This window comes from Dermacentor andersoni, chromosome 1, assembly GCF_023375885.2.
Source record: "Dermacentor andersoni chromosome 1, qqDerAnde1_hic_scaffold, whole genome shotgun sequence".
Taxonomy (NCBI): Eukaryota; Metazoa; Arthropoda; class Arachnida; order Ixodida; family Ixodidae; genus Dermacentor; species Dermacentor andersoni.
Window position 1 is genome coordinate 7,214,289 of NC_092814.1, and position 27,122 is coordinate 7,241,410.

Sequence of the window (27,122 nt, forward strand, 5' to 3'; positions counted from 1 at the left end):
AAAAGCCTTGCAATTTCAGCTCCAGCCCCTTTCTGTTGGTGTGGATAGAAGCTCCTGTGATGACCAAGATATGCTTGGCATGGACTCTGTTGGGGCAGAACGGTGACACATGAGATACAGCACAGATTAGCCAAACTCATGTGTGTTTTCTTTTATGTTCGAACCAATTATACTGAACCATAAACATGAACAAACATTCATTTCTGCTGCAAACAAATGACATGTATCTCAATACTAGCAAGCCAATACAGCATATATCAGGGATATTTATTTCTGAACCATGTGTTGTTTACCTTGTAGTAGCAGCCAACGTCCACACAATGGCCTTGTTGTAGCAGGCAGCAGCTTCTGTGTAGTGTGTGGAGTGTGTTGCTCTATACTGGTGCCGTCCTCATTACTGCATATCTGGGACAGAAATTTTGACTAAATCAGAAATTGAAAAAGCACAATTTTGCAATATGAAATGCAAAAAGCTGTGACATATATATTGTAATGGTTTGCGACTACAGAACACATGCAAATGTACACTGTTCTAGGGTGCTTAAGCAGCACGTTAAATAAATATTGCTATTGTCCATAACATTTATGTCTGCCTAACTATACAATGCATGTAAACAGCTTAAGTATTATTAAGATCACAAATGAAAACATTTGTGCGTTCATTTATACACTGGAAGAGATCACACTGCTGGTTCCACAAGCAAATGCATGAAAGTCATGAAGCTATTAGAACTGATGCATTATTTTTCTGCACGAGCGTGATGCACTGCTTCACTTCCGCAAAAATAAATTCCCTACGGTAAACCAAACTGAACAGCAAGAACATTAGGAACCAATGAATACAAAATACGAGTGAATTATCACGCTTGCAACTGTTTAAGACATTAAATTCTGTACCTTCACATCATTTTACCAAAGGATTATTCGGTTTTGTCGACGACAGAAGTTGCCGACGGACTCGAAAAAAGTTTTCTATGTATATAGTTAAGGCTACCCAGTCACCTATGGCCACGGCTACAATAAGATGAAAAATGAGACGCGCGTTCCGATATCGCTCTTTCTTTCCCGATTGTGTGTGTATAACGACAGCCTCGCAAGTAACGGTTTATTTAGGAAACAGCAACGGAGGAGGCCGACTGCCATAGCTTGTGCAGGATCTAGTTCGTTAACTTGTCTCCGCCTGTAAGTTAACGAGACGAATGTTACATAACGATTCAAGCAGCGGTGTTAAACGACTCACCGTTATTGCCGTTGTCAGCCGCAGCAGAATCCAGCTGCCGTTTCGATGCAGACGTGTTCCGAATGGCTCACGACCGAAACCCAACTTCCGGGCTTACATGCCCGCTTGCAAACACGTCACTTCACCCCACGTTAAATAACGCGAGACATCGAAGCGCAATAAACAAGTTTTAGCAAAAGAGAAGCAACCAGTCTGAGTGCACGAACGAATGAATCCGTGCCGCCATGCACTCGAAAATACCGGTAAAAATTTTAAATCCAGGCCAGAGGTCACGTGAAAGATCGATGATGCTGAACGCTATTTGCGTTTAGAGTGACAAAGAAACAATGAACTTACTTACAAAGAGTACAATATCTAATTATCAATGATAATTTCGCTCTCTTTTTTATGTAATAAAAATGCTTCGGTAATTGTAAGAGAAAGTTTCTAAGATAAAATTGCGCTTATTACGGCGCCTGTAGCGGAAAATGTTGAAACTAACGTAAGCATCCCGAAGTGATTCTACTATGCTGGCTTTGTTAGCAGCAGCGCGGTCGATTTTTTCGCCCTCTGTGGCCATTTGTTGAACTTGAGAGCGTGCGAGGCCTGGCTGCCTCGCGTCGGCGCGCCTGGCTACGCAGCTACGGCGCGGAACACTCTCAGTGAAGCAGATTTATATCATGCAAGGAAGTGCTTCTTCTTTCCTTTTTGTGCTTATCTAGCAGCTATAAAGATATAACAATTACGTTTATAGATCTCGAAGCATTTTGAAACACTGTCAATAACGAAGTACAAAGCGGCGCCTGTTAAGGCCGCCGTTCCTGCGACCCGGTCGACGGAGTGGAAAGGGGGGGTAAGCGTTATAGTGCCCTGGTCGTTCGAACGCTTAGGGCCCGAAAGCGTTAGGTTCACCCAAATAGACGCTAAATAATGGTTTGGCTTGGCTCCGTATATTATTTTTAAATAGGTGGCGCTAAAGCGATGAACGCGACGAGAGCCTTGAATCGGTGCTTCCGTTCTGCCCGTGCGGTATGGTGCGGTCTTCGCTTGTGTCCGTGGCTGTGGAGAAGTGATTGTAGCTGTTTGATGTCGTTAAATGTGAGAGCTTGTGGCGAAGTCATTGAGTATGGCCGTAGTAGTTCTGCCCATGTAGTGTTTTGCGGACTTCACCTGTGCCTGTGACTGATCGTGTTGCCCAATAGCTTTGTGGAAAGCGACGTGGTTTGTGTGGATGTCATCGCAGCTTGCCAGCTCCTGGGTGGCCCCTGTGCCAGTTGTTGATGGCGTTGCGCAGTAGCTTTGTGGAAGTTGATGTACCTTGTGTGGATTTCGTTGGCGCTTATGACTGCCTTAATTATAGGTGGTCACGCTGCCTTTTGAAGCGCGTACGTCCGAGCGCGAGAAACTTCACCGAATTTTTTGTAAACAACGTGGACGCCTCGAAATGTTAGCTAGAAATCAACCAGCAGCAACCAAGTCTGTATTTTGTGGTTTTTCGAGCTTATGCTCATGCGAGCAGCAGAAGGACAAAAGATCCGTTACATAATGTCAGTTCCATAAAATCCGCTTTGCCGCAATACAGTCAAGTTATGCGGTGAAGCATACGTAATGTATTGCGGTAAAGTGTATGAAAAAGTAGGCAGGGACCACTGCGTTACTGGGGCGATTTTCTTGTATTATGATCATGGCCGTGCGCAAACAAGGAAGAATCACAGTCGAAGCGCATGGCACAAACCTTGCCAATGCTTCAATTGGAAAAAAAAAAAAAGAAAACGAATTGGAGTGGGTGATGCCAAAAACAAAGCCTTGACTTTTGTATTATCAAAGCAGTTCCGAGAATAGTCAATCATATTCCAAGTTCCTGCATTATTTATGATTGTTTAAAGTATATGCATATATTGTGCACCAGCCTTAGCACCAATTCTAATGTACTTTAATGATGTAAGTTTAATAACATGTGGCAAATATATAATTTGTGCTGTATGGTGTTGTGTTGTTTATAAGCTGCTGCTTTCATGTGGTAATGTGTACATCGGCTGGAAGAGTTGATGCATCCTCCTTATAGAACTCATTGAAAGGTGAACCACCTGTCAAGCCATCATTGTTCTTGCGGTTGTACACCAGATTTCACAAACATGGGGATAGTTATATAGAAAGAGTAGCTGAGGCTTAACATATCCACATGCATGCACAGGAGTGCGGGAGTCGACCATCTATCTCTCTAACTAAGGTTGAATGTGCATACTTGAGTAACATGTAACACTTCTTGGGTGTCAGGTTTCTTTTATTGTTAGCCTAGTTTGTGTTTTTTCTCCCATTTGTAGGTTTTAGTGTGTGTTGCTGTGTATGTATATAATTGCTTCCAGAGTGGCTTTCTTGTTGCTAATAAATTTAGAGAAGGCAGCGTTCTTCATTTTGTGCATCAGACAGCAAGTGAGCATGTTTCAAAGGATGTTGCATTTTGTTGCCATAAGCAACAAAAAGGCATAAGCATATAGACTGCTTGCTAGAGGTACTCTTTATAGCATTAAGGATATTATCATGCTGATAACTCTGTGCACAATAACTAGAAAGATCACATCATGTCTGACATGTCTTCTTGCCACCATGAAATCTTGTCAGATGCATAACACGGGACATACACCACAGATCTTGGCCAGCCATTCTCATTTGTGGTCTCGACCTCCTACCACTGAGCAGACTGGTCCAAGAGACAAAACATGCAACTTTTATCTGATTAAATGTAGTGCATGTTGCACAAAATTAGATGTCAGGTGTTATTGTTGACACAGATACATATCTGTGAGCCTCATAAACTAATGTCAAAAGAAAGAGAGTAATACCCATGAAATGCACTCTTGGTAGGATGGCAGGACCATTCTCTTGCAGAGGTAAATAACAACCATGCAGCAGTATCATGATATCAAGCTGAACAATAATTCACTCCAAGAATAGGTTTCTTCATGCATGAATGGCTATGTATGTTTGCCTTGTGTTTTGCAAGTACTGTTTTCACATGAACATGTATGTATTCTATTTTCTTTATATTCTTGTGTTTTAAACTTCTTTTGTTTGTATTGTCATATGTTCACAACTATAGATAAAGTTATTACACACATTTTGAAATCATATGCTGTAGATTAATTAATTAATTACCCATATGCTACTGTATAATTCATTGTTCTTCGCATTTCTTGATGTCATGGACACTACCTGTTGCTGTACATCAATACTGCCTTGTAGAGGGGGTCATGGGCCTAGTCAAGCTGTCGAGACAGCTTTTAGCTCTTGACCCTTTCCAGGACCTATCATTTCTGGAAAAATAAAAATTGAATTGAATTGAATTGAACATTGCACTGATAGTCTTGGAATACAATACCCATTGCTAACAGAAGGCCTTCTAAATTATGCATGACAGGAGGGCATATTTTAGGAAGCAAGAATGAAAACGGAGCCGGTTAACTATGAAAGTTGTGAATGCAACTCTGCAGAAGTTAGAAAAATGAACCAAATGGAATAGTTTAAAAGTAAGTGGTTTAGAAACAAAAGGCCGTTTTATTCCATGCCAGAAAAGCAAGCATAGGTTGAAATGCTTTTTACATACATACCTTCAAGGTGCATGTACAGGGTCTGTCCTGAGAGTAGTGTCAGTAAGGCGATTAAAAACCATTTATTGAATTTGTTGTTACAAAAAGTTAAAAAATCTTCAAAATACTCTCCTTTTGCATCAATACATCGGCTCCAGCGAGACTTGCAGCTCTCGAATGCGTTGCGGTAGTCCTCCTCCAGAATGGCCTTTAATGCTGTGGTGCTAGCTGCTTTGATCACGTCCGCTGTCCCAAAATGATTGCCTTTCAGGGGTGTTTTGAGGCATGGAAACAGAAAAAAGTCGGGGGGGAGCCAAGCCCGGGCTGTAAGGGGGCTGGAGGATCGTTGGCACCCCTGCTTTAACCAGGTAGTCAGTGACGATGAAGGCACTGTGGGCCAGCATATTATCGTGGTGCAACTTCCAGTTGTGTGCAATGTCCGGCCGGATGTGTTGAACCCTGCGTTTCAGTCTTTCGAGGACATCCACATAAAATTTGGAGTTCACAGTGGTTCCAGGTTCTTCAAACTCATGATGAACCAGTCCGTGGATGTAAAAAAAAAAATGATGAGCATGATCTTGATCTTTGATTTGCTCATCCTGGCTTTCTTCTGGGGAGGGGACGAGTGTGTGTGCCACTCAGATGATTGCCTTTTGGTCTCCAGGTCATATTCAAATACCCAAGTCTCGTCTTCTGTAATGACGTCCAAAAATTTTCGCTCACGTTTGCACATGTTGAGATTTTCTTGGCACGTTTCAATACGGCGTGACTTTTCGTTTTCAGTTAGCACTTTTGGAACCATTTTTGTGCACGCCTTCTGCATGCCAATATCGTTTGTAATAATTTCATGAACTTGAGTTTTCGGAACGTTTGACATGTCGGCCATTAGACGAACACTTAATCGTTGGTCTGAGTTCAATTCTCTCGCTCGTGTCACATTGTCAGTCGTAGTGGTCGTGGATGGCCATCCAGCGCAGTCCTTGTCGTCGCCCTCTTACCGGCCTTCCAAAAGGCCTTGTGCCACCGAAACACTTGCCGATCTGACAGGGCATGTTCTTTATAAGCAGTCTTGAGCATAGTAACAGTTTCCGCAGCGGTATTGCCAAGTTTCACACAAAACGTGATCGCAAATCTTTGTTCTAATGAGCGCTGCATTTTCACTTGCACAAGAATAAAAAACAGCTCTCACGGACAGGCCCGTCCAACACTCTCCGATGTTCGGAGCACAGTGAGTGACGGACCGCTGTGTGATGTGTGGTGCGCGACATGGTGCTTAGATGGATTCTGTCACTACTAGTTTCAACCAGTTAGACCACTCTGACATACAGTCACATCACAATAAATTTACTGACATTACTTTCAGGACAGACCCTGTATGTGGTGATAGACAAGCTTTTTAGATATAAATGTTGGGAACCTGGATGGAGGTGAGGGACATGTACAGTAAAAACAAGATGTACTATAAGGTCAAAAATTAATTCTTTTAGTCAGAAATCGGTCAGTGGTGTCTGGCTTCTCTTGTTCCCTGGCCCTGGATGGTGAATACAAAGTATATATATATATATATATATATATACATAATTGTGTACAATCAAGCATAGAATCATTGCCTTCTACCTGTGCTAACGTATGGGGTAGAAACTTGGAGGTTTCTTGGAGACAAAAAAGGGCATTGTGTTGTCATGTTGGAAAGCACTTTTCCGGAGGAGGGTGTGTCAGCCACTGACATAAATTTTAATGAAATTTATACCAATATAGCTGACAAAATGTTGAGCTGTCACAAAGTTGAATCAGTTTAGTTTGACAACAGTCTCAAATGATGTTAAGGTAGAAAAAGGTCTTCTTTTATGCGCCTTCTTCAGTGCAAAACACACAAGCTTAGGGAATCCGTTTCAGAACCATTTTGTCGGAATATAAATCATGGCTTCATGTTTCAGAATTTCTGCAGGCACACCTTGACAGGCTGGGAATCAACGACCAATTTCTTGCTGCCAGCTCTCAGTTTGTTGTACACTTCCTGCAGGAGCATAATCTGGGAAAATGGACAGGCTTTAGTATAGATGCAGAAGATCTATACAATTCTTTGCCGCAGGTGCGTCTCTTGCAGTTTGTTAAGGACTGCATACACAATCAAACAGGTTAACCGAAATTTGCTGGAAGGTGTAAAATTCTTGTTTCAAACTTTCTGGAGCTTCTTGATTTCTATTTAAGGTCAATTTTGGTCTGGTGGGAAGGTAAAATATGTGTCCAGAATGCTGGCATCTGCATAGGTTCCGGTGTTGCACCAGTGCTTAGTAATATTTTAAGTTATGTTGACCAGAAAATAATCAAAACCTGAGTGGGCTTACTCTTAAAATTTTCCAATACGTGGATGATTATTTGTTTTTCATAAGCAAATGATAACTTTCGCAGAGCTGTCATCGAAGTACTGAAGCTATCTAGAGAACAATAGCAAAGTTTCAACTTCACTTTAGAAGTTCCAGAAAAAAAATGTGCTGCAACTTCTTATATCAGGCTTACTTTTATGTGGGATCATGTATGCTGGGGATATCAGTCGAGAACTTCTAAGCCCCTTCTTGATTATAGGTCTAGCCATTCAAAACTTATTAAGTACAGTATTGCCACTCACACAATTAGAGATGCCCCAACCAAGAGCTATCCTCACCTTATCCTTGAAAGTGTAAGGAATCTGGTGACAAGGCTTAATGAGGCAGGTTATTCAGTTTCAGTGGTTTTTTTATCTTGAAACACGTTAATTAAGGAACTTAAGGTGCAACCAGGGTGGAAGAAGCTTAAGGAGCAAGAGTGGATCAAAGTTGCCATTATCCCCTCTATTAATTGTCGCACACGCAGAAAAAGGTGGCTTCCAAGTTCCAGGAGAGGATTGGGTTTTCATTTAAAGATAAGCTGAAGGGAATATGTGAAGCAATAAACAAGCACATTCTTCACAACGGGTGTCTGAGCAGGGAGGACTGCAAATTGAAATATAGCATACAGTTTGTCTCTTGCACACGAAATGTTGTTTATTCGATTCCTTTTTCTTGAAGCCTACAAAATATATATCAGTCAGACTGGAAGGTGCTTAAACATTCAACTAAGGAAGTACCATAGTTTTTTTAAAGGTTCTTGCGCATCCACACCTTTCTGTGCATTGTTGCAGCATTGGGCATCATGCAGTTTTTGAAAGTACTATTCTGCTGTTCACACACTGTGAAAAGCTCTCACATGATATAATGGAGGCTTATCACATTAGAAAGAAAGGCTCACTATGTGTTAGCCAGCCATCCATCTCGCTGCAAGATAGCGAGGTTGCCGTGTTAGATCTTAAGTAAAGCCACTGAGTTGCATTGTGCCTTAGTAATTGTTTTTTTACGTTGATTAATCAGCCGTGACATGTGTGTTGCCGTCAAAACATGTGCATTCGGTGATGTGAAGGTTGTTTTGGTATGTTTCTGCATATGCTAGGGGGCCGGGTGTTGGTCACGTGATGTGTGTTATATATTGGTTGTTTTCTTTCAATAAACTTCATTTGATAGTGCTGTGTCCTGTCCCGTTTTATTACTTTTGTCGGCATCTGTCATGCAGTAGCTGCCATGAAGCTTCAACAACTTGCCCAATTTTCTATCGTATGGAGCATTAGAGTTACGGAATGGATGCCATGGTGTGTGTGTGTGTGTGTGTGTGTGTGTGTGTGTGTGTGTGTGTGTGTGTGTGTGTGTGTGTGTGTGTGTGTGTGTGTGTGTGTGTGTGTGTGTGTGTGTGTGTGTGTGTGTGTGTGTGTGTGTGTGTGTGTGTGTGTGTGTGTGTGTGTGTGTGTGTGTGTGTGTGTGTGTGTGTGTGTGTGTGTGTGTGTGTGTGTGTGTGTGTGTGTGTGTGTGTGTGTGTGTGTGTGTAAAGGTAAAATGGTGGTAAGGTGGGGTGGTAAAAGTAAAATGAAGAGATTTTCACATCATGACTAGTCCTTTTAACACATTTACCTACAAAATCAAACACCCTGCTCTTATTAAGCACCTTGTACATAGGTATTCATATTACTAATAATCTTTCAATGCAAATGCATATCAACTTTTTGAGTAATGCTAATAACTGAACACATGGCTTTTTGTGCTGCAAGTTTTCTTGGACTCCTGCTTCCCTTAAACTTATACTGTATAATATGCTTGTAAGATCAAAACTGGAGTATGCTTCATCAATCCGGGATATACCTACAAAAAATACAACTCTCATATTTAGTTGAAGCCATACAAAACCAACCTGTACATTTTATTGTAGCTGCTTATTCCCATACCGCAAGCATATCAACAATTAAAAGTTGCCTTGATTGGCTAGGCAACAAGAAAACTTACCTGTTTATTTCACAAATTCTAAATTGAAACATGTTTTTATTACCTCCTTGTAGCTCATTGATATATACGTGTGTGCGTGTGTGTGTTCTGAGGCTGCCTTTTACAGGAATAGTAAAGATTGGTTCGGCAAGTTGGCACCTGTACCTTGAGGTTGTAGTTCATTCTCAATGAGATACAAGGAGGTAATAACATATGTTTCAATTGAGAATTTGTGAAATAAATGGGTAAGCTTTTTGTTCACAAGTCTGGCCAATCAAGGCAAGTTTTAATTGTTGATATGCTTGCAGTATGGAAATAAGCAGCTACAATAAAATTTACAGGTTGGTTTTGTATGGCTTCAACTAAATATGAGAGTTGTATTTTTTGTAGGTATATCCCGGATTGATGAAGCATACTCCAGTTTTGATCTTGCAAGCATATTATACAGTATAAGTTTAAGGGAAGCAGGAGTCCAAGAAAACTTGCAGCACAAAAAGCCATGTGTTCAGTTATTAGCATTAGTCAAAAAGTTGATATGCATTTACACTGAAAGATCACTAGCAAAATATCTGATAGGGCAACCTAATAAAAATTATATCAGTTCTTTTCTATTGCATTATGAAACAATACAACTGATACACTGATAAAATTACTTTTAGTTCTATTCTGGACGTATTTGTGCTATTCTGCTGGTACCAGTCTACTAGTGTATTCTTTTTATTAGTGTAATAATGTATTCATATAGTCTATCAGTATCTATATGTGTTGTATAGGTGTAATGTGCTTCAAGGAGAAGCAAGCTTCCTCATTTGCCCAAAAAATGAGTCAGAAATAATGCATTTATATTATCACAAAAGACAATACATACAAATCAAATATGAAGCCCAGGATTCAGAAAGGAAAGATTGTTGGAACAACTATACACCATACAACAGCTTAAAAAGAATAAAAATGTGATCACATTTAAAAGAGAAAAGGTGTTTACATTGGTTCACAACAAAGTTTAGCCTCTTTAAACAGGAGGTTATTGGCAGTCAAGCCACCGAATTGATTCACACGTACACCACGAAGATTATCAGACTTCACAATCTGGAAAGCTAGTGAATGGAAGTGGTGGGTTCTTCATTATTCATTACCATGCCTTCATGGCTTTTTGCCGGATAAGTATGTCAGACATTCCAGTTTGCTTGTGGAGGGTGTCTATATACTTCTACTGGACACCGTCACTTCAGATGACCATAATGAGATCATCTGATCTTCTCTCGGAGTTTGTTGTGAGAGCACAGTCTTTGTATGGATTGGGTGCAATGACATACAATGTACACCAAATCCTGCATCTTCTTAAAAGTGCGGCTAAACTAGGACCTCATTGGTCGCATTCTTCATTTGTATTTGAAGGCGGAAATGAACTTCTTGTGAAATTGGTATGCGGAGCTAATGATGTTCCTTTACAAATATTGCAATGTTATGTACTTGCTCGAAAGTTACAGGCAGCTAAAGCTAGTTTAAATCTTTCACCAGAAGCAGTGAGTTTTTTTGGTGTACAGGAGAGGAGAGCAGGTCAGCATACAGTTTTGTTAGGCACTGGAAAGCTGTTCTTGAACATGGATGAAAGTGAAAAACAGGCTGTAGTCCACAACCGTGGCGGTGACTCAACAAGTGTCACTGAATATTACCGAATGGTCATCAACCAACAAACAATCCACTCTCTCCAGTACACTTGAACTATAAAGACTAAAAACAGTGCATTTGTCAGCTTCTCAGGTGCGTTTTCTCTCATTTGTAGAATTCTTACTGGAGCGAATTCTTGTATAATTCTGAAATGCAAGAAACTATTTCCTGTTGAAATTCTCCATGCAAAGCACCTTTCAGTCTGCGTCAGAAGAGAGGAGTCACTAGTTTACGTAACACCCAGCGAAGTTATGCGCCTTTATGTGTTTATAGAAATAGACAACAATATTTTTGAATGAAAAATATGAAACCATTATGAAAGAGACTAATTCCCGTGCTCAAGACATGGCAACGATGAACAGTATGTCTTCAGCCATGGTACATGAATGTCTGGTAATAACAGGTTATAGCTTTAAAAAACAACAGTTGGTAACAGTGCACCACGCTTTATGGCGTTCTGTAATAATCAGCTTTTTGATGTTTGAATATATTACACAAGCCAGAGCCATCAAAATTCTAGATCGTTTATTTTTTCTTGCGATAGCTTTTTGTTTTCCTAATGAACCAGCTAGCCCAATTTGCCACTCTTCATTATTGTACTCTTGTTGATTAAGTGCTTGGGGAATTGCATGGTCTGCATGTTGGCAGTAGTGATGCAGCTGCTGATGAACAGTTGCAGTAGCCAAAACATGACAATATTTTACAGGACTTATGCACAGTTTCGGGTCGGTGTCCTTACATGTAGCGAAGGGCCCTACTTAACCACGTGACTGCCTTGAGTGGGTGATCACAGTGAACAAACAGTGCTTCACTAGCAGATGGTGAAGAGGTAAAGCTTCTCAGTCTGTATGCAGAGGCATAGAAAGCAGCTGAATGTTAAGTGAGCAGTTATGCTACTTGATACAACAGCAACATTTTCACACCATGCGTCTGTCTTCCTCACTTTTTTTCTCCTTTGACTCAATGTAGCTGGTGCAAGTTAATCCGTTAACTGTGGCGGCATGACTAAGACACTATCTTTTTTCTGAATGAAACAAGCAAACTCTGAAATTTTATTTTAACAGTGTATTACGGTTTGAATCAAGGACTCCAAACACTATATATGAAGCCTGTTCTGATAGTCTTCTTTGCTGTCGCGTGCTGAAAGCTACACAGGTTAAACTACTTTTACACATTTCGACGTGCGGTGGTTGAACTAGCACCCAGTGAAGAATTGTGTCTTCTGATTTTGCAATATGTGCACTGATGTTTAGCTGTTTTTGTTCATGAATATGTGGTTTTAATAATGGTAAATCCATGTTCTTACTTGAATAAATTCTCAGATCTGTACTCACTTTTGCTTAAATAATATTGCTGTATTGTCATGTTCTGATATATTGCTGTAGATCTTGTACCAATAGCGATGCTTGTCCTGTTTCCTTGCTTCCTGTCAGTGTGCCATGCCAGTTTGTTCTTTTTGCACAAGCTCACTTGTGTTCTGTCACATATCACAACACTTTTGGGATGAATGCAAAAGTGCATAGTCTAAAGAAAATAGCTTCATATGAAGTTGTAATATGATAAAAGCATGTGCCAATTAGACCTGGTGTTCTATCCAGCATCTGTGAGCACAAATGGGCATGGTGAAGTTGGTACTTCAGTCTGCATTCTTCCTCTTATGTGCTTGTTTAAATGTGGCTAAAGTTGCTTGCTTATTCTTTAGATAATGGAGTGTAAAATACACCCTAGTCATGTTTGTAGTCATGTTGCTTGTGTCTTGTCCTTGTTCCTTTGTGGATGGATGCATTAGCGTTGTCATAATTTTCAAATCAAGTATGCACCAACTAGCCCAGACAGTAGCTTTAATGAAATCACGTTGGTAGTGTCTAATTTATGGCATTCACAAACTCAGCCTGACATGTTAGAGCTACAGTTAGTATTCACAGTCTTGAAAGTGCTTTGTTTTGCTTTTGTAAATAAACTTTATTACAACAGTAGGAAGATACCTATGAAGAAAGGAGTCAGACAAGTAGACACAATCTCTGCAATGCTATTCACTGCGTGCTTGGAAGAAGTATTCAAGCTATTAAACTGGGAAGGTTTAGGAGTAGGGATCGACGGCGAACACCTCAGCAACATTCGGTTTGCCGATGACATTGTTCTATTCAGCAACACTGCGAACGAGTTACAACAAATGATTCAGGACCTTAACAGGGAGAGTGTAAGAGTGGGGCTGAAGACTAATATGCAGAAGACAAAGATAAGGATAAATAACCGGGCAAAGGAACAAGAGTTCCAGATCGCTAGTCAGCCTCTAGAGTCTGCGAAGGTGTACATCTACCCAGGTCAACTAATCACAGGAAACCCTGACCATGAGAAGGAAATTCACAGAAGAATAAAAATGGGCTGGATCGCATACGGCAGACATTGTGAGCTCCTGACTGGGAGCTTACCATTATCATTGAAAAGGAAAGTATACAATCAGTGCATTTTACGGGTGCTGACATATGGCGCAGAGATTTGGAGACTGACAAAGAAGCTTGAGAACAAGTTAAGGACCATGCAAAGAGTGATGGAACGAAGAATGCTAAGTATAACTTTAAGAGACAGAAAGAGAGCAGTTTGGACAAGAGAGCAAACGGGTATAGATGATATTCTAATAGACATTAAGAGAAAAAAATGGCGCTGGGCAGGTCATGTAATGCGCAGATTAGATAACAGTTGGACCATTAGGGTGACAGAATGGGTACCAAGAGAAGGGAAGTGCAGTAGAGGATGGCAGAAGTCTAGATGGTGCGCCAAAATTAGGAAATTTGCGGGTGCTAGTTGGAATCGGTTGGCGCAGGACAGAGGTAATTAGAGATCGAAGGGAGAGGCTTTCGTCCTGCAGTGGACATAAATATGATGATGATGATGATGATGACAGTAATCCTGGTTTGGATATGCATTAAATGTTGCACATCCGTCTCGCAAAATTTGTAAATGTAATTTTGTATAAAAGAACTGGAGCACACCTGCTACAAAGATGGAGTGATACTTTTCTCATGCAACTTCCCCAATGTAGTTTCACAGGCTAAGTAACGCTGCTGTGCTTTGAAAACGTGTGCTTTAATTTATGTTGAAACATGTTTAGGATAATATATGTGCATACAAGCTGTAAAAAGTTTTGATAATTGCACAGTTTACACGCTTCATTTTTATTTGATACTCTAATATCCCAACTGTGTTTGTTAATCTGTTCACGTGGCAGGCAATGCATTCAGGGTTGTATATTCAGTTCATTTTAAAAACGTCTCTTCAGGCGTGTGGGCACCGGCATGTGTGCTATTTCTAACATGCTTTATCAGTGCCTCAATCAGATTCCTGTATGTCACATGATGATCTCTACCTGGGTTTAAAAGACTGATACATCATGCTATTTGGTCTTGTAGGCAGCACAGTGAGATCTATCTGCTGCCTGCCAGTCTGGTAAAGAGTTCTATGGGTCAGGTAGGAATATATATCACTCTTAGAAGGACCCATACAACCTATACATATTCCTAAGAGACTTGTAGAAATTTCTATCAGTTTTTTTTGCTAGGGTACTGATATTAGGTTTTAAACTAGTGATGGCACTCCGAAGAGACATTAGTGGAGGCATGCCCCACTGGGCAGGTGCAGCAGCTAAGCCCAGTGGCCAGTGGGTGGGGGGGGGGGATATGGACTGGGCGCCGGCTTGCGAGAGCAAGGATGACGTGGCATTGCGGCGGCGCCCTCTCCCCTCACGCAACACCTGGCGCACTAGAGTGATGGCAGATGTACCCTTTCACCCGCTCTGCTCCGTAGAGGCACGCTCGCAATGTGGTCACAACCAATGGGATTTGAGGTTCCATTTCACTGAGACGACAGACGCTAGCTTTTTTACTCAGTGGGCCATTTGTTTAGTCTGTTTGAACAGAAACGGACCTGCCAGAGTTTGGTTGTTTCACGACAAAACACACAGTCATCAACAGAAAGTTTAGTTTTCTACGTTAAGTTCTTTGCGAGATCTAAAATGAGAAAAATCAAGGGCCTAAGCACTCAGCATTGTGGCATGCCAGAAGTGACAAAAGACAGATTTGTGAATTGGAGTTGTTAACATACAAATTGTGTTTAGTCATGAAGAAAGCATTCAGTGAATTTTAGTAATTGCATGTGGATCAATATTAAGTTAGCTTATTCAGGAGAAGGAGGCAGTGGCACAAAGTAGCAGAACTTAAAACGCTAGAAGCATCCATTCAACGCAAGAACTAAGTTCAATGGAGGAGATCAAGTTAGTGAACATGACAATATAGTTATGTTTTTCATGCGAGACAAGGTCTTATGGCAACCATGTTGACATTTGTTGTAGAAGTTTTGTGACACAATTTAGGATTATTATGGAGATTGAAATAAATGATGCTAGGGAGGCTTGGCGATTGAGGCCAGCAATTGTTCCGCCCAAGTGTCTCTCATAATATTACTGCGGCAGATCACCACGTGCATTCTGTTCTAGAAGCTGAAAAGGTAATGCTAATCTGTGTAATGCATCTGTCGAATGCCGACAACAGTATGATGCTGATGCGGTGACAACGATGGCATGATCGACGATGGGATGACAATTCTAGAGTCATCACGATTGAGGCATAACGACTTTGGGATGATGAGTGCATGCATGGCAATGACTGCGTATCTACTACACAGCGTGAAGGCGGCAGCATCCAACGGCGTGATATTACAACTAATTTGAAATGACAATGCAATGATGACGACAGATTGAAGACTGTGAATGGTGAACAATGATGCGTCCACTTGGCAACTAAAGAAAAACATATGAGGACAGCTAAGCATGTCTTATCTGAGTTGTGATTGCGAAAGCATTAATGCCCAATTGAACGCCACTGAGCAGTCCGAGTTTTACGCTGCAAGTGATGCACCCTAGAGCTACATTGGGCCCGAGATAGCAAGCAGCAGCAGCCTGCGGTGCCAACACCGCATGCCACCGACGTGCTGCATGACCAGAGACCAGGAAACAGCAGTGGCCACCAAGGCCGGCAGGCACACACAGCAGCTAAGCCCAGTGGAGGGGGGAGATACGGACCGGGCGGCGGCTTGCGAGAGCAAGGATGACGTGGCATCGCGGCGATGCCCTTTCCCCTCACGCAACACCTGGTGCACTATAGCGACAGCAGGTGTACCCTTTCACCCGCTCTGTTTCGTCGAGGCGTGCTCGTGACGTGGTCGCAGCCAATGGGATTTGAGGCGCTGTTTCGCTGAGATGACAGACGCTGGCTTTTTTGCTCAATGGGCCATTTGACGCTTTCGCATAAATAATCGCTACAGAATAATGACGACGTGGTTATGTTGAGCTCGCGTTCACGCTTCATCTGCACGGACCGCCCTACCTGTGTACTTTTGGTACTGGGGCCAATTCTGTACCATGCAATACACTCAGCCATGGAGCACCCGCAACGATGATGCGATAGGCAAAAAGCACTGTGCTTTAAACATGCACCCATAGAGTGCCCCAATATTGCAACCAGCCGATCCGCGCATAGTGAAGCGTCCGCATGGCCGCGTTTGCCACATGGCCGTGCTATGCGAGTGTGTGGCTGATATATTAATTGAGTAATCGAAAGACTGGTTCCGAATGCATTTACTAACCAATTTGAGTCCACGGCACCTTTATGAGCTGCTTTGAATAACTGCGTGTGGTACCGCGGTTCCCGCAGTTGCCCAATGCATGTGGCACATACTTTAGCAGCAGCGCTCGGCGTGTTTCAACTAAAGCAATTTCATTTCAATTCTGCTCGCCACTCATGGCGGCTGTAGCTGCTTATGGTTATACAGTACTTTGGTTATAAAGTACAGTAAGTCTAGTTAATAAATGTTATTGGGATGTGAGGTTTTATTATGTTAAATCGAGAACTTCGTCAAATTGAAACCACTTGATTAGATCACGCAACATGCCATAAAATTGATGCAAGGGCCAAAAATGTCGTTTTTGCCTACGTTCACACTTATTGTAGCAGTTGAGCATGTACTCTGCCTTAACGGAAGAAACGATTAAACATTCTTAAAAGCTATATGTCAGTGATACTAAAATCTCCAGAACTCAATTAGACCTACTATACCCACATTTTTCTTTTTAATTATGACAAATCAGGCAAGATATTAGTTGATTCTAGGTTTTCAGAGCTCATGAATGTGACAGTGAAAGTATTGAATGTCATGTAGTGTAATGCAACGAAAACAAGGACACAAGAAAAAGGAAAACACAGACATAATTAGGCGCTTGTGTCTGTGTTTCATTTCTTCTTGTGTTCTTGTTTTTGTTGCGCTACACTACATGCCGTTCCATGATGATCAACGAACAAGCCCACATTGCCACCCCCGTGTAGAGAACAGGAAATTTCTTTATACACTTAAACCTTGATATAACAAAGTAGGTAAAATCGGCAATTCGCTTCGTTATATAGAAATTTCCTTGCATTGAAATTCGATCTGTTATGCAAATGTCAGTACAGTCGCCGATCGTTTTTGTTGCACGGAAAGGGGCCATGCAATTTTCAGAATTATTGGGCAATAAAAAAAAGTAAGTTTGAATGAGAAAACATTTTATTTTGACGAATATAGGAGTCAGCGATGAATGATACGGTTTCATGCCACGTTGATATCTTTACATCAGCGGTACGAATTGAGTGACGCCATGCTTTCGCGTGCACTCCGCCCCCAAAGCGTCGCCCGGTCGCACTGCGACGACGCTATCATGAAAAGCGCCGGCAGCTGGGAGCGAATGCTTCGTCTGCTTCTCGTTCCAACGGGTCATCAAAACTCGAGATTGCGCAACCTTCAATATTAAACGTGCGGGAAAACAGCTTACATGGTGCCACGCCGTCTTGACATGCCCGCTCTTTCCACACGCAGCAGATTACCTCTAAAGCAGGGTGCGCGGCTGCGTATGCGCTCAGCCGCGCTTACAGCCGCGCTCAGCCGCGTCTCGGCCAGTCATCCCCACTCCGCCCCCTCGCGCGCGCTCGATCGCGTTACCGCGAGCTCGCTTTCCTTCCCCACTTTGCCATTGCTCGCGTGGGAAGGCCGCACTTATGAAGCCACCATCTTTCTTGTCTCACCCTCGCACACTTTCACTCACACCTAAAGCACAAGTGCGGGGGCGCGATAGGATCTGATCGCACTTGGACTTAACTTATACGGAACATGATGCGGCTCCAAGCTGTTGTTCTTGTCGCGCTGCACGCAGTTTGAGAGGTGCGTTTGCAAGGAGCCGCTTGTAATTCAGTCATTTGACTATCTGCGTCCGCGGAAGTTACCATTGATTGTCTCAATTGGCACTCCTCTGCGGCAGAAGCGAAATTTCGTTATATTGAAATTGCACACAAACACACTTCTTTATATTGAGGCTCTAAATGCATGGTGTTCTATGGAGAACAGGTTATGAAAAGTTAAATTCTTCGTTATATCGAGAATTTCGTTATACTGAGGTTTAACTGTATAGAGATTTGAATTTATATACCTTGTTGTGCAGCTCCTTGGGTCATGGTTTCTATGACTATGACTCATATGACTGTATCTGTTGCGTAGGAAACCTCTCTCACCCCGTTTCCCTACGGTTCTCCTTTTGGAGGAGGCCCCCTTTTGATGTTATCCTTGTTCCACTCTTGGCCCACATCATTTCATAATCGAGGCATCTAAGGCCACAGTTACTTATGCTATGCAGCTCTGACATCATGCATACCATACAGAATTGTACATGAGCCTAAGCCCATGCATAACCATTCTTCTGATCAAATGTTAATTTTTAGACTGACGTCCTTTCCTCTTGCATGACAGTTATCTCTGCTGTATTGTTGCTGCTCTCTCATGTACGTATACCAATAAATTATCTTAGTCAATTTCTTCTTGAACATTGAGTCCAATCTTTGCCAACTTAAGTGTGTGTTGAATGTTAATTTTTTAAGACCTGTCTTCACAATCTGCCTCCACCTCATCCATTTTAGCATCCTCAATTCAGTCACTTCTCCATCCTGACTTCTAGGTGACTTTATTAAACTTGTTTAGGTTCCATACAGTATTGCTGGTCATGTATTGTCTTGTAAGTTTATTAGACAGTGAAAATCTTCAACTTGACTGGAACCTGTGTAACATAAATATCATAATGCATCTTTTCAGTTTTTCCAAACTATGCCAATTCTGCTGATTCTGTGGGCTGTCCAAATTTTCCATGTTGGTGTTTTCAGTTATCATTGAACCAAGGTATCCGTCTTCTCTATGGTTTACCCTCAAGGCTTCCCTTTCATCTACTCTGAGAAATTGGCATGCGGCTACCAGATGTGGGCAGCTTGCCTCACAACACATGCACATGCTTAGCTACTTTCGCCAACCTTTGTGCTAGATGTCAATCAGCATGAGCGAAGCAGTGAGAATGGGGAATTATGAAATTAAGGCAGAGGTTCGAGCATTAAGGGAAGTCATACTTAGAGGAGAGTACATGTGAAGAAAAGTATTCAGAAATGTTGGGAATTTGCAGTTTCCTGTTTATTGGTCTATTAAACTCTCCCTAGCTATTTCAGTTATTTCATCATGTGTTGCAATTTTTAGTTGCAATATGTTTTTCTTCAGTGCTGCCACACTTACTACTAGAAGTTTGAGAACCTATATTTCTTATTCACTTGGTTCATTCATACCTACAAGCAGCAGTCTTTTCACTTTACATCAGCTATTGAATGCAATGCCCAGATATGTTCTCAGTCTACTTCAGTGGGAGTCACTAACACAGTGAATGATCATGAAGCATGTGTGTTCTTAGAAAGTGCCTTCGCATGATGCAGCTGTAAGTTAAGGTAGGGGATGCTTTGGAAAGCATGTTATGTGGCTTACATGATAATTATTTTATGCCAGAAAGCACACAAACATTCGTGTTTATTTCTGGTGTTGTTCTTCCTTAATTACCTTCTTGATTCAGCGCATATATATGAAGCAAGAGATCCTGGCTTGTTCTTTCTTTACATTAGCAAATTACATTAATCATATAATAGCACACTTTACATAATTGAGCACACTAAAAGTCACTTGGCGAGCAAAACATGTACTTGTCTTTTTGAATATCCCAGCTTAATGTTTTAGTGTGTGCAGTTTGGACGTGATTCTTCGGAAGCACTACATCTGCTTCAAGTATATGAGGTAAAATTACTTTTGCTTAAAAATAATCCTAATCTTCCTTGATAGTTGTCCTTCTTTTACTAGACAACATAAGCATGGTGCTTAATTCCAAGGTAAATATGCCTGCTGTAACTGTATGCATCAGTGTTTGACTATTCGTTACCTACTATTCCTATTAGAAAAATGTATTTGCCAACCTGCAATTATTTGCATTGAAGTAGTGAAGAGTTTGATGGCAGCCTGTCTGGTTTGGTCAAAAGAGGCACGGTAAGTAGTTTAAAATTAGATGCCAACCATAAAAATGAAAAATAATAACTGGTTCAACTGGAGCTTTGTTCACAATCTTTGTGAACAAGGCTTTCAAGTGGGAGCCGAAACATCTATCTTGTATGCCCAATCTTCATTTGCTTATTATTATTATTTGAATTCATCTAGCCCTAAAGAGGTGGCAATTTATTTCGAATACTACTCTTTGCATTTTGTTTCCATTGCCGAGTTGTTGTTTTTTAAAGTAACTTCATGCACCACACAAGTACAACTCAAACATTTTCATTCTTTCAAGGACGTCACAACTAGTGGAAGGTATTCTGCACTAACATAATTATTTTGAGATTTCCAGTAAATATGTAGTCCTCATAAAAAGTAACTAAATAATTTTGGCCTAAGCGGTTATACATTAACTATGTAGGCTTCATCAACTTCTGATATCACTTGGTCTTGGCAAACTTGTGAGCTGACAAGTTTGAGCATGCAGTCACTTCCCTCCATATTTGTTTCGATGAAGGCTTGCCCTTTGGTGCTACTCTGGATCCACCCCCGTTTCCTGTGATTACCACTACGGGCTTCAAGGCACACACCCTCAGGAAAACTTTTCATGCACAAACCTGGCTCTTTCACACTTTTACTAAGACAGACATTGAAAGCAAGGATGGCATAGCAGGCATGTTGGTTACAGAAGTACTTTATTAAATAGCTTTGTAAGTATTCATCTAGTGGACATGTCCATATCCTCTTCTGCTGAAGTGCAAAGTAGCTGGGGGAGCATGTCTCCTTCTCATGCATACCCCAGCCCAGCCAATCAGAACTTCAGGAGCGGATGAAATGGACATTTCCACTAGGTGGACACAGAATACATCCCCTGTTCTCTGTCCTATCTTTCCACCCTTCTCCATGTATTTTACTCAGTAAACTACTGGTTCAGCATGTTGGTCACCTTAATCAATCTTCCAGTAGCTCAGCACTTAAAAGGTATACTATACAAATAAGGCACTGTAAACCCACGCATTTAGGCTGGCGATTGCTGCTGTTATGCATCATACAGGCTGAAGCAATGGCTTCACCGTAGCTTTCTAAGTTAACCTTACTGAACTTTGAATTCAGAGAAAACAGAATATAAAAACAGACTAGCATTTTTTTTATGTGCTTCACCACTCTGCTCTTTTGTGTTACTAAAATAAGTAAATTGAACCTAAATGAAGTAAAAAGACAAGGAAATTGTGTCACTAATTTCATTGCACTGTCTTTTTAAAAGTATAGCAAGATTTTTTAATTGCATTACGAGTTGTTACTTATGTTTCGATCTTAATGTTCATTTCTCATGCTCCAAATAGGGCTACAACTGTTCCCTCATCCACAGCTATCAAGGCCTTATGGCAACTTTGGAAGCTCTGTGAACTGAGTAAATGCTATGCATTGCATAATTTCTTAATACATTTCCATGGCTGCCTTTAACCTCTATAGTTCCTCATTAAAGCCAGCATCTCTCTTGTGGCCACCTTTAAAGACCTTGTAGTAATGTATGCCTAACAAGAAAGATGGGTGCTTTGTAGTGCTAGTATGCTCTAAGTAAATCGTTTTATGCAAAAATTGCCGACATAATTGTCTGACAAATACTGCATCATGTTTGCTATCTTGCCTTCTGTTTCAATTTCACTGCATCTATACATTTTACCAGTGCATGAGTAGGGTTCATGAGTAGAGCTGTTCTTTAAAATGCTCATGAGCACTTATCATGATCAGTTCCCCATATAAGTGGTTTTGCTGAAGAGAATACAGGAATATGAGGAAAATTGATGTGGAACCAACATATAGATAACGTCTGCATAACTGCCTATCAAAAGTTATATTTTCTTAGAAAAAAAAACTGGAACGTGCATCGCGTAATGTAAAACTTATTGCATACACCGCCTTCATTAGGATGATACTAGAATATTCAGCGTTGTTTGGAGTCCCCATCAAGTGACGCTTAAGAGGAAGTTGGAAAGAGTCTGGCGGCGCGTTTTATTTGTTCGACATACCGAAGGAAAGAATCGGTCACGCTTATGTTACAGCGTTGCAACTTCGATCTTCTTAAGGTACGTAGGAAAAAATATAGGCTGAAGGTGCTTTATCAAATAATGCAGGATCAACTTAAGATTGATAAGCTCAAATATCTACATGCTCCAGGCAAAAGATACCCGCGAACTAACCACGACTACGTCATAAAGCCGGACCATACCAACAGTGATACATATCGATACTCATTTTTCCTGGATGCGATAGAAATGTGGAACCAATTGCCAAACGCTATTGTTAGCCTAAAAGATGTCACCGACTTTGAAAATGCTGCTGAGGCATATTTATGGGAGTTTTCGATTTAGTTTTGAAGTGCCAAGTGATATGTGCGACTTGATATTCATTGTACGCATTTTGATAAATGTCAGAAGTGTGCTGAACAGCATTCAAGTGAACATCTTATTAACTGTGAATTGACAAGTGTTAAGCAACTTTACGTACATTGACATTGTCCATATTTGATTTATGTAATTGTATTGTCCTCTCTGTTATGACCCTCTATGAGAGTTGACAGTATTAATAAATAAATAAATGGACGAGGAATGTGGGTAAGAACACTTTATTTTCAGCACACATGTTTTTTTAATGAACTGCTGTTATACTGCTAAAATCTGCACATTTAATAAAAGTACACTGCTCTGCTTCATCACTCCATGCTAAGTGCAAGCATCCTGTACCAGGAAGTCAAACCAAGACGTGGGATGTTCATTCTGTGAAAATAAAAACGAGTTTGAAACATTAACGTGCAAAAACTAAAGCACACTCAAGAAAATAAACACAGCACAGGAACATATCCAATGAATCAGAATTACCTTTGAGAGCAAACATATAGTTTCTATGGCACAGTGAAGAAACCTTATTCCTCCGGCTTTTTTTGTGCGCGAGAAAATATGAAAGTGCATGCGTTCTCCCCATATTGTGTATCTGTCACCTTTTCACACACAACAAAGATGTTGTCTCAATGTGCCCAACTGTCTTTGCATATCCATTTCTCTGCTCTCATACCATGATACCTACAGTTAAAGGCTGTAGCAATGCTTAGCTTGAATGAACCAACACAAGCTACATGCACTGTGCTGTTGAACATGGCATTGTAAGTTAGATTCATGCACAGTGCATAAACATTTGATTGTGATTGTAGGCGAGATAAATAAAAAGAAGGTATGTAAATAAGAATATTCCCTAATAAGCTGTGCAGAAGTGCTCTCCCGTTTGGACAGAAGCCGAGCACAGCTGCAGTGAACAAGAAGCCAACTTATACAGCATTTAAAATCTAGGTTCTAAATGTGCTACAGATTTTTCTAAATTCACGGTCGAAAATCTAGGTGGTAAAGGTGACAAACATTTAAACAGGTCTCTATTTGGACTGGTAATGCTATGTGTCCCCTAGTTTGATAAAATATGCCATATCACTGGTCTCCCAAGCTACAGCTGCTGTCCAGTTGCAAGTGCAAATCACTCAATTATGTCTAGGGCACGTTAGAGCAAAAGGCAGCCAAGATTACTGTGCCATTGAGGTCTATTTCCTGACATCTGATTTCTTCTCAGAAAGCTACCTGTCAAAAAAAACCTTCACGACAACATAACCCAAACCTTTCTTGAGTAAAGCCATCACACTGGTCCTTGAACACTAATTACACAGTGGCTCTTTGTGATGTAATGTTATGTACGTCAGCACCTAACGAAGTACAGGAAAATTTAATAATGGCAGCGTGACAGGTACACAAAAAAGTAAAGGGATAAAACATCACACAGGCTGCCATCAGTGTTCATATCTCCATTTCAATGTGGATGTTTTTAGCAGTGAATACATGTTCTCATTAAAGTGAGTGATATTATTACAAAAGCGAAGGGCAAGGGTCTTTACATTATAAACTGAAAAATGTGCTTTATTACGATTCACCGCAATACAGGAGGTGTTTTGCAGTGAACCATCACATAAGGTTTTGGCTAACTACGGCGGGCGTGTCCTGCAGCGGGGCCTCTTGTGTATTGCGGTAAAGCGTATTATTGTGACAAGAGCTAACCTGGCACGTATGGCTTTAGCCAACAAAAGTTCTCAAGACATGCATCCTGCCATGAGAGTAGAACAATAGGTTAGTCGCTGACAGAAACCATACATTCCAGATTCACGTACATCTTTCCCAATATCGACATGCTTCACCGCAACACACAAATATGTTGCGGTGATAACGGTGGTCGAACAGGCTGGTGCAAATGTTTCGACAGGGGAGCGTGCCTTCATCAGGGCAACTGCTTTCCTTGGCAGTTTTCATATACGTGAGTCCCCTCAACTCCCAACAGGGGAGATTTACCTGGACCTTTGCCAAGAGACATACCGACAAGCGTTTGGTAGTGGCTGGTAGAGATGCAGGAGTCTAAAAAGCGTTGCGAAATTCGGTTCCGTAAGGTTAGCTTCACCGCAATACAAATATGTTAAGCGGTTAGACATACAAAATATGTTGCGGTGAATCATAGCAAGGGTACCTGGCCTTTGATGCAAAGCAACTTCCCAAGAGGCACGGTAATCCCGTGGCTAGTTATGCAGTTCCCCGCATGCGAGTGAGTTCCCTGCGTTCGGCGGTTTCCCAGTGACATACAAAATTACATTGATTGACTGTGTTGTAAATGGGCGACGGCACTATATGCTGATGCAAAAGCGTCGTTTCGCTTTCGAAAACTGCGCTCGGCTAAAGAGAACAACCTTGACTTGCAAAGCAGTTGAACAGGAAACTACGAAATTACGTAGCTATTATGGAAGAAATCAACAGCTCAGAAAAAAATGGCCGTGTAAACATTAACTGGCTTACGAGGTCGACAAACCAACGGTTCAAAGCATCACAGCCACGTCCGAAATAGCGCTGAAGGCCGGCCAGTACACTTAGGCGCCTCGGCGCGCGTAATGTAACAGGAGACGGCAGGTGCACGCGTACATCATTAAGGAACACATATTATTTATGTCGGTGAAAGCGGTCACTCTTCAGTGCTGACATGCTTCAGCGCGTAACACTAGTATACTGCGGCGAAGCTGACTTCAGGACGCCGACTTCTTCAACTCATCTAGCGAGGCAGGTCCGTTTATCACGCTTGGCAACGTTTGACATTTTCTGCCTTAATTTCGTTTGTTCTTTTTAATTTTCTTATCACAGTGACCCTGTATCACGCAGTAGCAGAGCTAGTGCCGCGTCTTAACTGCGTTAGGAAAGGCAAGCGTGTATGCAGCAGGCACGGCAGCATTGGCTCTTGTTTGGAAACTTCAAGAGACGCTCTTCCACGCAGCGATGTCATTTGTATTATTACAAGAATGCAGGTGATGATTAAATGAGCCGCTGCAAAGCTGTAAAAAAACAGTAGTAATGCTGTTCTACGATCCTCTCGCTCGAGCGAGATGGTCTTAAAAGAAAGCGCGATGTAACGCGATCTGACGGAACAGCTCGTCATGCCAGTGTTTTCTTACGTCCTCGTTCTTTCGCGCATCCTCCCCTGAACCAGACTACTGAATGGTTCTGTGCACGCACTGACGATCCTGACGGAGGCAATACCACTCACATGAGCAGCTCCATATAAGATGCCACGGCCCATTCCACATGCCGGCTGCAATTTGACGCGGCCAGGAGGCAAAATATGCGCACAAGGTACCTAATGGAAACGCATCAAACTGCTCACAGCCCCAATCCTTTATTACACGCATATAGCGTGGAAAGATGAATTACTCACGCTCGAAGTGGGCACGGAATACGGACCGTTTCGCAGCGCAGCGGCTTCGTAACGCCGCCATGGAAATGAGCGGATGTGACATCATGGGTTATAGCGGACGTGACGTCATGGGTGAACGTAGACATTTCGGGCACCTTTCGTCTGCTGTGCCCCGGGCACAGCAGACACGGCCGCCTGTTAATGCGTCTATGAGTGAGCCCATAGATTTTCTCACTATTACACCTAGAGGGAAATCCGGCGCCACCGTCTATGGGAGTTTCTTAAGGGGGCACCATGCCGTCATGGGAATGACGGTATATGTGTCTGCGAGACTCGTGTTGGCTGGTGTTGTAAGAGGCTTCGTCTAAAACGTGGATAGGGCTACACAAATAACGCGTTCTCAAAGTAAAATCTTCATAAAATGTTTCCATTCACGCATATTACATCATTACTCACCTACAGTGCATGACCAAGCGAAGAAAAGCAAGAACAGACGACCAACTGTTTCAAAGCGAGCGCGAACCTTGTCGTCTGTCCTCCAACTTTAGCGGCCCGCTGATAGTTTTTACGCAAGATATAGTCGTACACGCAATAACAAGCTCTCATAGTTAAACAAAACATGTTTTCGCGTAATAATAAAGCTAAAACTGCTTTTCACATGCTGTTTTAGTAGAAAATGAATCATTGTGACAGACGGAACGGTACTTGCCAAGCGCGTCTTCAGAGTGTCCTGTCTCTCCGAGAACGATGCCAATCCGAAGTCACAATATACCGGCATTCCCATGCATACCACAGCGCAGCAGCGCCAGATTTCCCTCTAGGTAATGTAGTGACAAACTCTATGAATGAGCCCATAGAGTTTCCTACAAAAATTACTAGAGGGAATTCTGGCGCTGCAGTCGTTGTCCTACCATGGGAATGATGGGAAGTACATGGATATGTCTGATCTTCGTGGTTGTGGATTCAGACGTTCTTGTGGCTTTGTATATTATGCTATATAGATCTTATTGTCGTATATTTCGGCGCAATCTATATTCTTCGAAGTGCAGAAGACGCCGGGAACGCGTACAGTTTCTATTAGTTGCAACGATTGAGCTTGTCCAGGTGGCCAAATCGAAACGCGCCAAGCGTCTC

The 27,122-nt window shown here is 41.7% G+C and overlaps 1 long non-coding RNA gene across 1 annotated transcript; it reads right to left on the minus strand.

The window, feature by feature from the left end:
- Positions 1-22,835: 22,835 nt before the first annotated feature.
- Positions 22,836-26,068, minus strand: LOC140215188 (uncharacterized). Its single transcript, XR_011892129.1, has 2 exons — positions 26,010-26,068; positions 22,836-23,002 (listed from the first exon to the last, which is right to left on the minus strand). It is a non-coding gene; the product is annotated as an uncharacterized lncRNA (long non-coding RNA).
- Positions 26,069-27,122: the final 1,054 nt, after the last annotated feature.